This window comes from Bos taurus, chromosome 4 (genome assembly GCF_002263795.3).
Source record: "Bos taurus isolate L1 Dominette 01449 registration number 42190680 breed Hereford chromosome 4, ARS-UCD2.0, whole genome shotgun sequence".
NCBI classification, from domain to species: domain Eukaryota; kingdom Metazoa; phylum Chordata; class Mammalia; order Artiodactyla; family Bovidae; genus Bos; species Bos taurus.
In genome coordinates this window covers 32,823,101-32,840,097 of record NC_037331.1, presented here as the reverse complement: position 1 = coordinate 32,840,097, position 16,997 = coordinate 32,823,101, and the positions used below count along the sequence as shown (strand labels likewise).

General features: G+C 41.4%; 1 protein-coding gene and 1 non-coding gene across 8 annotated transcripts in view; one reads left to right on the top strand and one right to left on the bottom strand.

The window, feature by feature from the left end:
* The first annotated feature begins 1,262 nt into the window (after positions 1-1,262).
* Positions 1,263-16,997, top strand: part of LOC101902435 (phosphatidylcholine translocator ABCB4) — a 107,009-nt gene continuing 91,274 nt past the window's right edge. For 2 of the 7 annotated variants that reach the window (XM_024991030.2, XM_024991031.2), the window contains exon 1: positions 1,265-1,428. The gene's annotated coding sequence lies outside the window, so the exon portion shown is untranslated. Of the gene's footprint in view, positions 1,429-16,997 lie in introns of all 7 variants that reach the window. The other 5 variants (XM_059885829.1, XM_059885828.1, XM_059885831.1 and 2 more) reach the window with 4 other exon arrangements.
* On the bottom strand, positions 12,350-12,421 carry TRNAC-GCA (transfer RNA cysteine (anticodon GCA)). Its single transcript has one exon. It is a non-coding gene; the product is annotated as a tRNA-Cys (tRNA).

The window sequence follows — 16,997 nt, the reverse complement described above, 5'->3', positions numbered from 1 at the left end:
GGGATGTTCTGCGGGCAATTTCCCTCCTTGTGCTACTTGTAGTTGTCTATCAGGCCAGGGGAGGGCGTTAGCGCGCGCGCGCACACACACACCCACACACACACACACCCCCACCACATACACACACACATACACACACACACATACACACACACACACCACCACCACCACCACCCACCCACCCACACACACCACCACCACCACCCACATACACACACACCACCACCACCACTACCACCACACACACACACACACACCACCACCAGCACCCACCCACCACACACACACACACCACCACCACCACCACCCCCCCATACACACACCACCACACACACACACACACACACACACACACACACACACACCACCACCACCACCACCACCACCACCACCACCAAAACCCCTGCACGCGCACACACACACCACCACCAACAAAATCCGCTCCCTTCCTGGAAGTCAGGCCCTGGGTCAGGTGAGGGAGCGGGAGCTAGTGCAGGCTCGGCGTTGTAGCTACGGATGCCCCTAGGCTGGGGAGTCGGATTCCGGCAATAGGGTCAGCCGTTAGAGCTAGCGATCCCAAGCCATTAGTTGGGCTCCGGGAAAGGGTTGGCAATGTTCCCGGGGCACTCATGAGCGCCGCATCCCACAATCCCCAAGCCAGCTGCGGCGCTGCTCCCCAGTGTGCAGACTGTCTGTAGCACCAGGGTGGCGAGCGCTAGCCCGGCCTCTTGACAGCTGCCCATGTGCCCGGGCGGGCTCTAGCAGGTAGCTTTAAAGGTCCGCGCGGCAGCCCCGCCCCTCGCGCGCGGCGATTGGCTCCAGCTGGGGCGGCATTGGCTCGATAGGTGCAGAGAGGGCGGGGCTGCGCGCGCGAGGCCCGCGGCTCCCCGTGGTGTCCGCTGCTGGGGCGCGAGTGGAGGCTGAGTGCGGGTGGTTGGGCGTGCGGGGCCAGCGGGCACGCGCGTGCGCGGCGCCGAGATCTCTGGGGAAGTAGGGGAGCGGCCGACGCCGAACAGCACGCGCAGCCCGGCTCCTGGCGGTGCGCGCGAGAGCGGGGGTGGTGCGTTCGTGTGCGCTCGTGAGTGTGTGTATTTGTGTAGAGCTCTGGTGCGGTGCGCCAGCCGCCAGTGCCCGGGTACGAGTCCTCCATCGTCTTCCACACCCTCCCTCCGTCCGCCTTCCTTCCCTGCCACCCTTCCGCGTCCCCACGGCCGCAAGCCGAGCAAAAGCCCAGGGAAGCAGGGGGGGGGGGGGCGGGGCGGGGGGCGGGGTCGCACGAGACAAAAGGGTCCGGGGGTCAGCCCGCCATGGCCCTTCCGGAGCCTGGGGGGCCTGGGACGGCGCCTCGCCAAGGGGGGCGGCGGTCCCGAAGAGCCTGAGCGCCCGCAACGCCGCCGTGGAGAGGAGGAACCTGATCACGGTGTGCAGGTACGGCGCGGCCCGCCGCTCGGGGACAGAGGAGGGGGCCGCCGGCGCCGCGGGCTGGGGAGAGCGCTAGACCCTGGGGGTCCCGGAGACAACCGGCTGGAGCCCCGGCTGCCGCCGCCGCCCCGGGCGTGTCCGCGGCCAGAGCGTCCTGTGTGGGGCCGGTCTGGGCTCCGCCAAGGCCCCGGACTTTCCGTCAGTTTCAGTGCTGGGAACCGCTTGAGGGTAGGGCTTGGGGCGGGGCTCGGGGAGGATTTGTTTTCAATGTACAATCTAGCGTCTGAGTGAAAGAGGAGGGCAGGGAGGAGGAGCCGTTTCCTTTTAGTACGCGTTAAGCTGTCTGGCAGCTTTTCGTCAAGTAATTGTTGACTGTGTTGCTTCAAAATCGGAGTGCGTTTTGTTTTCTGTTTTTGATTGTTTGCACATTGTCGTTTCGTGCCACAGATAGTGAGTGCCTACTCCATGCTAGTCGCGTGTGTATGTGTTTCCTTGTCCTCTGCACTCTAAATTGCAGTGTTACTGATATTTCTGCAATTGATACCAAGAGTAGGACTGTGGAGGATACCTAGTCGGTGATTTATTTCAAGTTTTGCCTTTCTTTGTTTTGTAACTATAATCGTAATATTCCCTTACTTTAAAAAATGTATTTAGAAATTACTTTCAACCAGCCTTGTAGACAGAAATAACTGACTTTTAGCATGCTGACATTTTGTTTAAGTCTTGTTTCTGGGTATTAAATCCATGGTAGTCCTAAGCATCCGTTTCTTAGGAAGGTCATTGAGCCATCAAGTTGTTGTAAAAGTAGTTTGTTGCATGAAACTCTTCCTTAGCCATCAAAAATCCTGTAAGAATAAGAGAATGAGGAGACCTTTCCCTCCTTTACAATTTACATGTTTTTTTTCTTTTCCTTATGTAAAGATGTGTCTAAAAAAAAAGATGTGTCTAGCGTGTTAAGCAGAATATAGATATTTATACTCGGGCTTATATTCAGTAACTTTGAGCAGGTTTGTTGTTTTTTTTTTTAATTGCATTGTACTTAACAGCTGTTCACCCCTCTGGTAGGAAGACCTGCCTCACTGACTTTTATGGCACTTGGAGTTATAAACAGTAAAATATTAACATGGAATCTTTTGAATTGACATTTGTGCTGTTTAGGATGCAACCTTTTGAAGAAGATAGGTGTATGAAATTTTTTTTACATCTAGGCAGTGTTTTTAAGTTAGGTAAATAGAACAGTAAACAAGGCTAACTTTCTTACAGTTTTTGTTTGGGAGAGTTTTGTTACCTACTAGTGGCTGCTGCTGCTGCTAAGTCACTTCAGTCGTGTCCGACTCTGTGTGACCCGGTAGACTGCAGCCCACCAGGCTCCCACATCCCTGGGATTCTCCAGGCAAGAACACTGGAGTGGGTTGCCATTTCCTTCTCCAATGAGTGAAAGTGAAGTCGCTCAGTCCTGTCTGACTCTTCGGGACCTCATGGTCTGCAGCCTACTAGTGGCAGCTGAAGTGATTTTGAGTGTTTGTAGGATAATGTTAATTACTCAATATTTCAGCCTGGAACTTTAAACACCTGGGCTGACATAAATTGCTCTCAATCATTGTGGCAGTCTTCAGAACAGTGGGTGTTGAAGATTTGGGGTAAAACACTGTGAGACGTTTTATACTCTACTAATTTTTAAAGACAATAAAAACCGATGAATAAAAAAATCAGTGGAGGATACTGTTTTGCATCTCCATTTTTGTCATGGCAGCAGAGGCAGTGCAGGAAAAGAAAGGGACACATCTAAACCTTATTTAAGTTACATGTTTAAGAAATTTCAGTCACTGATTTGTGTGGGCAGTTGTCTGGGATAGCAGAATTTTTGTTGTGTTTGTCTAATTATTCTTTTCTACTCTGGAATGAGCATACATGCTGACTTTAGTTGCAGTTTATGATAAATTTAGTATTGTAGCTAAAAGAAATTTCATTATTGTAGCTATAATAAATTTCAGTTTCTGGCTTAGATTTCAACTTGTGTATTTATTTATGTGGATAATGTTACTAACACTGTTCTTCATGTTCAAATAGTTGGTGGATATCAATTATTATCCTTTTCTAGTAATGAAATCTATTTGATAGATTTTGTCTAAAGGCTTTCAGTTTTGGGGGAAAAGTCATTGTAGGCTGCTGGGGTCCTGCCCCGGCTGATCCAGGGTATTCGAAGCGGGGACAGCGTCGGTGACCTATTTATTTAAATATTTTATCAAAGATATAAAGAGTAATAGGATGAGGATAGCTCAGTAGGAAAATTCAGTGGAGAAAAGAGGCTGAGTAGCTTGGTTTACGCGGGAGACCAATAAAACTTCAAGACAAGAAGTTTGCACCACTTACGTAGGCCGCAGGCGTCCTTCCGTTCTCCCGAAGGAGAGGAGACACTGAGGCCTCCCTGGTCGGATCTTAGAAGCCCAGGCATAATTAGTAAGTATGGCGGGTTCCGCGCTCCAGATGGAGACTCAGCCAGAGTGAGAGAGAGAGCGACATGGGGAGACCAGTATTTCGAGAAACTGATCCCAATTCTTTATTTTCCATGGTCTACTTTTATACACTGAGATGTTATGCAAAAGTCACGCGGGGCCAGCAGTCCTGACTTTTATCAAAGTCAGGTGCTTCATACAAATGTATACAGAGGTCTTAGGGGTGTTACATCATCTTCTGGCCAGGGGGGCCTGCTGACAATTTATGACCCTCTCCTTGTGACAGTGGTCAGTCAACCAGGACACTTATTTCTCCAGGGGTGATTATTCTTAAAACAGACACCACCCAAATAAAGTTACATTCCTATAGGGTGAGGGTGTAGTGGGTTTTAGTTAAGGAAAGAATTTACTTAGCCTAAGGTATAACGTGATTAATATCAAAGGTTAATACTTATTTCTTCTATATATTCATTAATGTGTGTAAGGGCAGGGGATGTGGAGACTTAGCAACAAACATTGGCTCAACAAATGAAAAACCCTTCACCAATACAATTTCTAATCAGCCTATTATACTAATAGTTTTCTAACTTTTCTAAGGAACCTGTTTTTAGAAGGTTTAAAGCATCTCGTGCCTCTCACGGTTGGGAGGCTGTGAGCAATCACATGTGGCCGGACAAGCCTGTCAGGCAGGCTAGAGAACCTTCAGAGGAGTTTGTGGGTTAAAACACTCTTATCCCGCCCAGGAATTATTATTAACTGGAGCTCTAAGTTAACTCCTTCTCTGAAAGAGGTGGTGGGGGACAGCCCCCCGTAAAGTCAGAGGTGTAGGTGAGCACAAAGTAGTAAAGTAGGCAGGCTCTGGTTATGGGGTAGATGCTCGAGGAGTTCCAGGGGGACTCCTGAGGCTCGATCCCGCCTTTGCGTATGTCGAGCCTCCTTCCTCATGACCTTTGTCACGGGCGGAGTACCTCACTCTGGCCCACAACAGTAGGCCATTTGGGTGTTTTACGTATCCCCACCTTGAATTCTGCAAAAGAAAGAAATCAGTATTTGTGAATTTCTTTTGCTTTTCTCTCTTTCAGAATTATCAGAACCTGGGTATCTCACCCACATCTGTTAAATAATTTATTTTTAAATTTTTATGTAGCAGATCAGACGTGATTTCGTATTTAAGTTGGGAAGAAGCTGGTTTAGTGAAATATAATTGAGTTCTAAGTTTACTTTGTCATTAATTGTGTCCTTTAACAAATCTGTTTTCAGTTTTCTCATCTGTAAAATAATATTGGACAGAATCATTGGTAATTTTGGTAGACATATGCTGAATGGTAGCTAGATGAGGCATGTGCTTTTTCTCTGCAAACAAAAACATTTTGAATTGTGCCTTCTATGTTGTGATACCTTGATTCTCTACTGGTATCCTGGAAAAATGCAATAGTATAGAAAGCCAAACCAAAACAAACTCCCCCCACCCCTGACTAGCATTCTGGCATATGTGTTAGTTGAGGGTGGGAAGATATTTTAACCTGCTTCTTTGCAGGTTAATTAGTACAGGTGATATGCATCAATACTTAGACAGTAATGCTTTTCATTACCCCTTACACAGTTTAGGCATACTCTCAGTTTAGGTTTACAGCCCTATTACATAACCACACAATTCTTTTGGTTTGAAAATGCCTCATATTAAGAACTATGTTACAGTTCGAACTTTGGAAGTGAGTTATTTGGTTAGGTAGGATAGTCAGGAATTGAATTTTGATTCATTGTGATTGTGTGTGTAATTATTTCATCAGTTTTTTCATGAACATTGATATATTGTAGACTGAAAACACTTAGTACTTATCTCAGCAAATAAGTAGTCTTTAATCATTTTTTTTACAGATTGTGATAGAAAATAGATCACTCAAAGTCTCTAAATGTTCCACATTCAACTCTAAAATATTCATAAACTGACTTATTTCCATGTACAAACTAATATTTTCTCTGCATATTCTCTACCATTTACAAAAATTGTTAAATTCCTTGAGGATTTCTTAACCTGCATTTTTCATCCTAGAAAATCAGGTACTAGTTACATTTTTAAGCTTCATAGGTTATTGAAAAAACTTACATATTCCTTTAATTTTAGTTCTGGTGACAAGGAGAATTAAAATATAAGTTCTCTTTCCATGGGTCAATAATAGTTTATGAAAAATTATTAAAATATACATTTAAATATAGGTGCATATATTTTAAAATAACATTTGGCAAACTTCTAAACCAATACATTGTGAGAAACTCCCACATAAAGCCGTAACTTCCCTGTCTGGTGTATGGAAAGGACTAATGAAACATTGAAGGAGATGGTGTGAGGAAGTAAGCACAGTAGAGACAAATGATGATTTTCAAAATTAAAGTACTTTTAATAACGTGTACATAGTTCTTAGTTTTCTATAGGTCAAGATACTATTTCATAACTTGAATGTTAATTCAGATAACCTCATTTGAATAGCACCTCATTTTTCCAATGTGTTTGGGAAATGAGATGCTCGTATTTTTCTTGTAACTGGTGTTTGAGTTAAAATTCTCTGGTCAACTGCAGTGCTTTACTCAGCATTTTTTGTGGAGTAAAGTCTTCTGTTTAACTGAAGCTTACAATCTTAAGTGTTCAGATTTATATTACAATAAAGAATACTATTTAAAGCGTTGTGGATAAACTGCTTTTTAAAAAGCGTTATACGTTTCCCTACCTTATTAAAAAGACTCGGCATAGAATCCCTAAAAGTGACTTTACTCTGGATCTGTTCTGTGAATGTACCCTGTGCAGTGGTTGCCCTTGGAGACTCCTGAGGCACACAGCGCTGTTTGCTACATGGCCCCATGGTGTGTTTGGTGTTCTTGGTCTGCTTTTGCTTTGCTGGCTCTTCCTACCAAGTTAGCAGTTATTTCCTGCACCTCTGCCTGTTTCTACCAGCTCTTTCCTCTGTGCTTCCTATCCTAACATGCTCATTATAGTTGGTTGTGAACTAGAAAAGCAGATAAGTAAATTTATCCAGTGTTTTAAAAAAAAAAAAAAGCACTGAGACACCTAAGTTCAGTGAGTGAGCTTTTGCACTCTGAACCTCTTAACGTCTGGTGCTGAATAATCAGGGGAAAAAAAGATATATTCCTGTACTTGAACAAGGTGGTTAAAATGCAGATATGTGAAATGTTACCAAATATCATTGGTGATATAATCCTCTAAATAACTTTAAATGCAGTGACTTCCTTTCCTTGTTACTTTTTGCTTGAGAATGCTTTAGCAGACTGTTCATACCTTGCCTATCGTGATTATATTTTTGGCTGAAGCACTTTTTATCAATGCTATACATAGTAGAACTTTGGGTTGGGACTTTGATCAACATTATTTGTTACTGTATGGCTTTGGAGAAGATTCAGTATCATTTCTAAAGAGTCTTAGAGCCCTAATCATAGGTGATCCCAGTGGAGGTAGGATGATCATCTTAAAAGTCAGAGGTCAGCTTCTCAGCATTCACAGAAGATCCTTATCCCTTCCCCTAGCTTAACTGGCTTCATATTCAACTGATAATGGAAAATTGCTGTCTGCTACACATTTATTAGAGGGTATTGTGTTAATCTCACTGCTGATTGATAAATGTCAGAACTTGGTTGAGAGATGCGATATTCAGGGGGAAATATGTGAAGCTTATCCACTATTGTATTAGTCTTATAGGTTTATAAACTACATCCCTGGGTCCGCCTGGAGAGCAGCTGAGTGTGTAGGTTACATCGCTTTGCCCTGTCCTGTCTCCACTTGCTTTTGCCCCTGTCTTGCTTTGGTAAGATTCCAGCAGCCTACATTGAGTGTCAGCATTAGAAGCCATCACAGTGGATCTTCTTGAAATTGTTGTCAAGAACTTTGTTTATTATGTCAAAAAATGTCTTCTTTTTGTGAAGATTTCTATGAGAAATATCTTTTTTTTTTAGTGCCAAGAGTTGTATCTTTAGGCAGTTGATCTACTTATATCTACTGGGCACAAATGAATGTGTAGCTGGCAACTTCTCTTTTTCTCATAAAGCTATTAGAAATCTTAATGTTAAATCGGGAGAAAGAAATGGCAACCCACTCCAGTATTCTTGCCTGGAGAATCCTGTGGACAGAGGAGCATGGAGGGCTGCTGTCCATAGGGTTGCACAGAGTCAGACAAGACTGAAGAGACTTAGCAGCAGCATGCATTGGAGAAGGAAATGGCAGCCCACTCCAGTATTCTTGCCTGGAGAATCCCAGGGACAGAGGAGCCTGGTGGGCTGCCGTCTTTGGGGTTGCACAGAGTTGGACACTACTGATGTGACTTAAAAGCAGCAGCAGCAATGTTAAATCTGTGGCCAACCTCTGACACATATGTAGAACACCATACTGATGTATTTAGCCTTGTTTCTGGCTACACTTTGCTTCCATATTTTAATATAGATTTTCATTGATTTATCATATGCATATAGAAAAGTACACACAGCATAGGTGTACAATGATTTTTTTTTTTTGCAAAAAGAACACAGCTTTATATCCAGCACCCAGTTCAAGAAAAAAGTGCATTACCCAAAGGAAACAAAATCATTGTTTCAGAAAGGTACCTGTACTTGCATGATGATCGCAGCATTACTTGGAATAGTCAAGACATGGAAAGAACTTAAGTGCCCATCAGTGATGAATGCATAAAGAAAATGTGATGTGTATACACAATTGAAAATTATTCAGCCATGAAAAGGGGGGAATCCTGCCGTTTGCCACAACTTGGATAGACCTTGAGGGCATTATGCTAAGTGAAGTAAGTCAGGGAAAGACAAGTACTGTGTGATCCCACTTATATGTGGAATCTTAAAGAAACTGTACCCACCAATACAGAGAACAGGTTGGTGGGAGGTTAGCAAAAAGGTGAAGGTGACAAAAGGTACAAGCTTCCAGTTTAAAGATAATTAAGTTCTGGGAATACAGTATTATTAATAAAAGAGAACACTACCTAAAGCCGCAGAAATCTCTTCCTTCCCTTCCTTCAGTTACTGCATGCTCCTAGCTTTCAACACCGTTAGTTTTGCCTCTTTTTGAATTTGATACAGCATTGAACATTAAATTACAGCTATGTGCAACAAAAAGGATGAATCTCACAAACATAATGTTGAGCAAAATAAACTAAATAGAAAAAGGTACGTATTAGTCCATTCATTTCAAATTCACAATGAGGCAACACTCAACAAATCCAGTCTGTGATGTGAATATACCACAGTATATCCATTCTGCCTAAATAGGACACTTGCATTGTTTTCACTCTTTGACTATTACTAATTGGATATTCATGAATATGTATTTTGGTGAATATATGTACCTATGAGTGCAGCGACATTGCAGGAATCAGTAAACTAAGATGGCCTGGAATGGGTGAATTTAACTCAGATGACCATTATATCTACTACTGTGGGCAGGAATCCCTTAGAAGAAATGGAGTAGCCATCATAGTCAACAAAAGAGTCCAAAATGTAGTACTTGGATGCAGTCTCAAAAACGACAGAATGATCTCTGTTTGTTTCCAAGGCAAACCATTCAATATCATGGTAATCCAAGTCTATGCCCCAACCAGTAACACTGAAGAAGCTGAAGTTGAACAGTCTATGAAGACCTTCTAGAACTAACACCCAAAAAAGATGTCCTTTCATTATAGAGGACTGGAATGCAAAAGTAGGAAGTCAAGAAACACCTGGAGTAACGGGCAAATTTGCCCCTGGAATACAGAATGAAGCAAGGCAAAGGCTAATAGAGTTTTGCCAAGAGAACACACTGGTCATAGCAAACACCTTCTTCCAACAACATAAGAGAAGACTCTATACATGGACATCACCAGATGGTCAACACCGAAATCAGATTGATTATATTCTTTGCATCCAAAGATGGAGAAGCCCTATACAGTCAGCAAAAACAAGACCGGGAGCTGAGTGTGGCTCGGATCATGAACTCCTTATTGCCAGATTCAGACTGAAATTGAAGAAAGTAGGGAAAACCACTAGACCATTCAGGTATGACCTAAATCAAATCCCTTATGACTATACAGTAGAAGTGAGAAATAAATTTAAGGGACTAGATCTGATAGACAGAGTGCCTGATGAACTATGGATGGAGGTTCGTGACACTGTACAGGAGACAGGGATCAAGACCATCCCCAAAAAAAGAAATGCAAAAAAGCAAAATGGCTGTCTGAGGAGGCCTTACAAATAGCTGTGAAAAGAAGAGAAGCGAAAAGCAAAGGAGAAAAGGAAAGATATAAGCAACTGAATGCAGAGTTCCAAAGAATAGCAAGGATAGATAAGAAAGCCTTCCTCAGCGATCAGTGCAAAGAAATAGAGGAAAACAGTAGAATGGGAAAGACTAGACATCTCTTCAAGAAAATCAGAGATACCAAGGGAACATTTCATGCAAAGGTGGGCTCAATAAAGGACAGAAATGGTGGGACCTAACAGAAGCAGAAGATATTAAGAGGTGGCAAGAATACACAGAAGAACTGTACAAAGAAGATCTTCACGACCCAGATAATCACGATGGTGTGATCTCTCACCTAGAGCCAGACATCCTGGAATGTGAAGTCAAGTGGGCCTTAGAAAGCATCACTACGAACAAAGCTAGTGGAGGTGATGGAATTCCAGTTGAGCTATTCAAAATCCTGAAAGATGGTGCTATGAAAGTGCTGCACTCAATATGCCAGCAAATTGGGAAAACTCAGCAGTGGCCACAGGACTGGAAAAGGTCAGTTTTCATTCCAATCCCAAAGAAAGGCAATGCCAAAGAATGCTCAAACTACTGCACAATTGCACTCATCTCACACGCTATTAAAGTAATGCTCAAAATTCTCCCAAGCCAGGCTTCAGCAATACGTGAAGCATGAACTTCCAGATGTTCAAGCTGGTTTTAGAAAAGGCAGAGAAAGCAGAGATCAAATTGCCAACATCCGCTGGATCATGGAAAAAGCAAGAGAATTCCAGAAAAACATCTATTTCTGCTTCATTGACTATGCCAAAACCTTTGACTGTGTGGATCACAACAAACTGTGGAAAGTTCTTTAAGAGATGGGAATACTAGACCACCTGACTTGCCTCCTGAGAAATCTGCAAGCAAGTCAAGAAGCAACAGTTAGAATTGGAACATGGAAAAACAGACTGGTTCCACATTGGGAAAGGAGTTCATCAAGGCTGTATATTGTCACCCTGCTTATTTAACTTACATGCAGAGTACATCATGAGAAACGGGCTGGAGGAAGCACAGGCTGGAATCAAGATTGCTGGGAGAAATATCAATAACCTCAGATATGCAGATGATACTACTCTTAGGGCAGACAGTGAAGTAGAACTAAAGAGCCTCTTGAAAAAGTGAAAGTGGAGAGTGAAAAAGTTGGCTTAAAGCTCAACATTCAGAAAACGAAGATCATCGCATCTGGTCCCATCACCTCATGGCAAATAGATGGAGAAACAGTGGAAACGGTGTCAGACTTTATTTTTCTGGGCTCCAAAATCACTGTAGATGGTGATTGCAGCCATGAAATTAAAAGACGCTTACTCCTTGGAAGGAAAGTTAAGAGCAACCTAGACAGCATATTGAAAAGCAAAGATATTACTCTGCCAACAAAGGTCCATCTAGTGAAGGCTGTGGTTTTCCAGTGGTCATGTATGGATGTGAGAGTTGGACTATAAAGAAAGCTGAACACCGAAGAATTGATGCTTTTGAACTATGGTGTTGGAGAAGACTCTTGGGAGTCCCTTGGACTGCAAGGAGATCCAACCAGTCCATCCTAAAGGAAATCAGTCCTGGGTGTTCCTTGGAAGGACTGATGCTAAAGCTGAAACTCCAATACTTTGGCCACCTTATGCAAAGAGCTGACTCATTTGAAAAGACCCTGATGCTGGGAAAGATTTAAGGCAGGAGGAGAAGGGGACGACAGAGAATGAGATAGTTGGATGGCATCACCGACTGGATGGACATGGGTTTGGGTGGACTCCAGGAGTTGGTGATGGACAGGGAAGACTGGTGTGCTGTGGTTCATGGGTCGCAAAGAGTCAGACACGACTGAGCGACTGAACTGAAATGAACTGGCATTTCTGGGTGATATGGTATATAGATGTTTGGCTTCAGTGGATACAACAGTTTTCCAAAGGCATTGTACCAGGCTGCATGGTAGTCAGCAGTGTACAGTTGACTCCTGAACAGTGGAGTAGGGTTAGGGGTGCTGACTCTGAACATGGCCTAAAATCTGCATGTAACTTCACAGTGGGCTGCATCAGCATGCACTCTCAGGTTGTACCAACCGCTGACTGTGTAGTACTGTGAAAAGTGAAGTCGCTCAGTCATGTCTGACTCTTTGTACACCCATGGACTATAGCCTAGCAGGCTCCTCTGTCCATGGAATTTTCCAGAAAAGAGTACTGGAGTGGGTTGCCATTTCTTTCTCCAGGGGATCATCCCAACCCAGGGATTGAACCTGGGTCTCCTGCATTGCAGGCAGACGCTTTACCGTCTGAGCCAACTGGGAAACCTGTGTAGTACTGTATTCAGTGAAAAAAGCCTGCATTAAGTGGACCCATGCAATTCAAACTCATGTTACTCAAGGGTCAACTGTATGAGAATTCCAGTTTCTCTAATCCTCACTAACACTTGAAATTTTTCTGTCTTCACTTAAGCGATTCTAGTGGTTTGATGGGGTGTCACATGGGGATTTATATAATTTGTATTTCCCTGATCTCTGTTGAAGTTAAGCACCTTTCCATAAGTCTGTTGGCCATCTGGAGAGTCTCTTTTGTGACATGCCAGTTCAAGTGGTTTATCATTTGCAATGTCTGATGTTTTGTTTGTGTAATTCTTTGTACATTCTATGTGGATCTTTGCTGAGTCTATGTGATGTAAGTGTCTTTCCCCATTTGGTGGCTTGATTTTCCATTCTCTTTATGTTGTGATAAATAGAAACTCATAATTGTGAAGTAGTCCATCATAAAGTTCCATCTTGGTTCGTGCTTATTGTGGCCTGCCTAAGAAATTGGTCTAGTACTCCAAGGTAATGAAAATATTCTTCTGTTTTCTTCTAGAAGATTTAGTTCTGTCCTTTACATTTATATCAGCAGTCCACCTGTACTTTATTTTTTGTTTATGCTGTGAAATATAGGAGTCAAGATTAAATATTTTCCTTAGGAAATCAGTTTGAGGTGTGCTAACTAGCTTCAGTCCTGTCTGACTCTTTGCTACCCTGTGGACAGAAGCGCTTCAGGCCCCTCTGTCCATGGGATTCTCCAGGCAAGAATTCTGGAGTGGGTGGCCCTGGCCTCCTCCGGGGGATCTTCCCTAGTACCATTTATTAAAAAGACCGTGCTTTCCTCACTACACTCAAGTGTCACATTTGTCATAAGTCAGGTGACTGAGCGACTGAACAACGACAAGGTGATGGCATCATTCGTGTGTGTGCTTCCGGACTCCCTCTTCTGTCCCATTAGTCTCTTTGTTCTTGAGCTAATATCATATTGGTTTAATAACTATATCTTTATAGTATATCGTGTTTGGAAATATAAGTTCTCCAGCTTTGTGTTCGAGACTGTGTTGGCTATTCTTGGGCTTTGCAAACTAGATATTAGGATCAGCTTGTCAATTTCCATTTAAAAAATCTGCTGGAATTTTTTTAAGATTGCATTTAATCTATACATCATCTGCCATCTTGACAAGACTTAAATGCAATCCATGAGTAAAAAATCTCCATCCCGTCATGTATTTGTAGCTATTCTGAAATTTTTCTCAAAGATGTTTCGTAGTTTTGAATATATAGATTTTATCTTTTTAGATTTGTTCTTCCATATTTAATATCTCTGTATTACAATAATTTAAAAACTTTTTTCTTTTTTGTTGATATATAGACATTAAATTGCTTTTAAAAATATTGTTCTTGTAATTAGCAATTTTACCAGATGTGCTTATTCATTCTAATAGATTTTCTGCAGTTTTGTGTGTGTGTGTGTGTTTAGCATTCTGAAAACATTGTCGTGTCTTCTACCTATTTTATTTCTTCCCTTTTTAAACTTTATGGCTTTTCTTTTTTGTCTTACTGCACTGCCTAGGACCACAGTGTTGTAGAAAGCATTAACAGTTTTACCACTAAATATGATGTTTACAGTAGGTTTTTCTCAGTTCTTTTTACTAGTAGATTGCTGAGAATTTTGTGAGTGGATGCTGAATGAGTTTGAGCAAACTCCAGGGGATAGTGAAGGATAGGGAAGCTGGCGAGCTATAATTCATGGGGTCGCAAAGAGTCAGACATGACTTAGCAACTAAACAACAACAAATGTTGTCAAATAGTTTTTCTATCAAGATGATCATATGATTTCTCTCCTTTTTTCTCTTTATGTAGTTAATCACACTAATTGAGTTTTTGATGATAACCCACCCTGGAATAAATAAACTGGGTTGTGCTGTATTATCTTTTTTACGTATCTTTACATTAAGTGAGGTGATACTGTATTTGGGATTTTTGCACATTCATGAAAGTGATTGGTCTGTGATTGTTCTTATAGTGTCCTTGTCTAGATTTGTCAGTAAGATTATCTGACTTTACAAGTTGGGAAATGTTCTTTTATTCTGTTTTGTAGAAGAATTTGTGTACAGTTAATATTATTTCTTTCTTAAACTTTTGGAAGAATTCACCAGGGAAGAAATATGAACCACAAATTGTCTTTGTGGGAAGTCTTTTAGTAATAGACTCAATTTATTTAATAGATACCGAACAATTCAGATTTCCTGTTTATTCTTTTATCAGTTTCAGTGAGTTTTTCAAGGAATACACCTATTCCTGTATGTTACCAAATTTAAAGCTTCTCTCAATATCCTCTGAATATCTTTTTATCATTTAAAAATCTGGTCATTTCCCATTTTTCTCTCCTGATTTTGGTAATTTCTGTTTTTCCCATTTTTTTTCTTGCTGGGAGTATATAAATTTTATTAATATCTTCAGAGAACCAGCCTTTAGCTTTGTTAATTTCCTCTCTGTATATTTCTTAATTTGTTGCTTTCTCTTTATCATATTTAGTATTTCCTTCCTTCTGCTTTTTTTTTTTTTTTAAGTTCCTGTTCTTTTTCTAATTCTTGAGATGGAAGTTTAGATCATTGTTTTTCAGCCTTTTTTCTTTCGTATCTTTGCATTATTAGACCACAGATTGCCTTGTTTGACATTGCTTTGGGATAGCAAACAAGGGGCTTCCCTGGGGCTTTACTTTTCAGACACTAAAGAATCTGCTTGCAATGCAGGAGGTCCCCAGTTTGATCTCTGGGTTGGGAAGATCCCCTGGAGAAGGGAATGGCAATCCACTGCAGTAGTCTTGCCTGGAGAATTCCACAAACAGAGGACCCCCGTGGGCTACAGTCCATGGGGTCGCAGAGTCAGACACAGATTTAAAATTTGTGTCTTCATTATTAATTAATTTAAAATGTTTTCTACTTTCTGTTGGGATTTCTTCTTTGACTCATTGTTTATTTTAAAAGGTATCGTTTAACTTTCAGACAGTTGAGGATTTTCTGTTTTTAGTTATTGAGTTCTAACTTAATTCCACTGTGCAGAGAGTATTCGAAAAGATTTTAAAGTTTTGCATTTTTATCTGTGCTTGCTTTACAATGCAACATTTGGTCAATTGTAGTAACTCTTTCATATACATTTGAAAAGAAGATAAACAGTCCTCTGTATTCACCTGTTCCACATCCAGCAATGTGGAGGGCCAACTCTAAGGAACTTGAACATCTGTGGATTTTGGTTTCTTCAGGGTTCCTTGAAGCAATTCCCTGCAGATATCAAGGGAGGACTGTGTTCTGTCATTGTTGATTTCATGTTTTATAGATGCCGTTGTGTTCCTAATTTCACTATCCCTCCTAGTTTGTTGTATGCTTAGCCTGATGTTAAGAGACATGTGTTCGATCTGTCAGATCTGTCTGAGTGTAGATTTGTCTGTTCCTCTGTTTAGTTCTGTCATTTATTTGCTAAAATATTTTGTTGTTTGATTACCAGGTGGGTATGGATTGAGAACTGTGGTCTCTTCCTAGTGATTTCATTCCTCTGTTATCATGAAACGTCCTTCTTTATCTCTAATAGTGTTCCTACCTTAAAGTCTAGTTTTTTCTGCTATTAGCATAGTTAAAATAGCTTTCTTTTAGTTAATGTTTATATGATACACTTTTTATTCTTAACTTTCAGTATTTCTGGGTCCTTAAAAGTGCCTCTTTGTAGGCAGGATAGAATTGAATTTTACATTTTATCTAGTTTTTTATTTAGAGCATTTAGCCCAGTTATATTTAATGTTATTACATTTGGGTTTATGACTACCAATTTACTATTTATGTTCACTTTTTAATCTTATGTATCATTATTTTTTTATTTCATTTATTCCATTTAGTTTTCTCAGTATGAACTTGTTGGTTATATATTCTTTTTCATTTTCTATACAGTTTACCATTGAATAGTGTGAGGCTTAGGGGTGCTTACCTTCCGCAAGTCAGAAATCCACGTTTAACAGTCATGTGTATGCTGTCAGCCCTCCAAACTGTGACTGCGTTTACAGATTCAACCAACCGGAATCATATAGCACTGTAACATAAATGGGAAATAAATGGACCATGTATAAGTGGACTTACGCACTTCAAACTTGGGTTGTTCAAGGGTCAACTCTTTATATATTTGATTTCTATCCTTTTGACCCTTGATTTATTACAGTAAATCCAAATTTAACTGTTACTGCTTTTCCAGTAATGTTAGAACCATTTATCCCCCCTCATCCCAAAATACTTTTTAATAAATATGGTGCTCATTATGCTGTAATCTAATTATCTTTTTGTCTTCTGTTGGAATGTGCATTTCTCAAGTCCAGGAATCATAGTTTATTGAGCATCTATTTTATTCCCAGTATCTAGTAAGGAAATGGCAACCCACTCCAGTATTCTTGCCTGGAGAATCCCAGGGACAGAGGAGCCTGGTGAGCTGCTGTCTATGGGGTCGCACAGAGTCGGACATGACTGACGCGACTTAGCAGCAGCAGCAGCAGCGGTACATAGTAGGGATGTTTGTCAAATGAGGTAATTATGTTCAA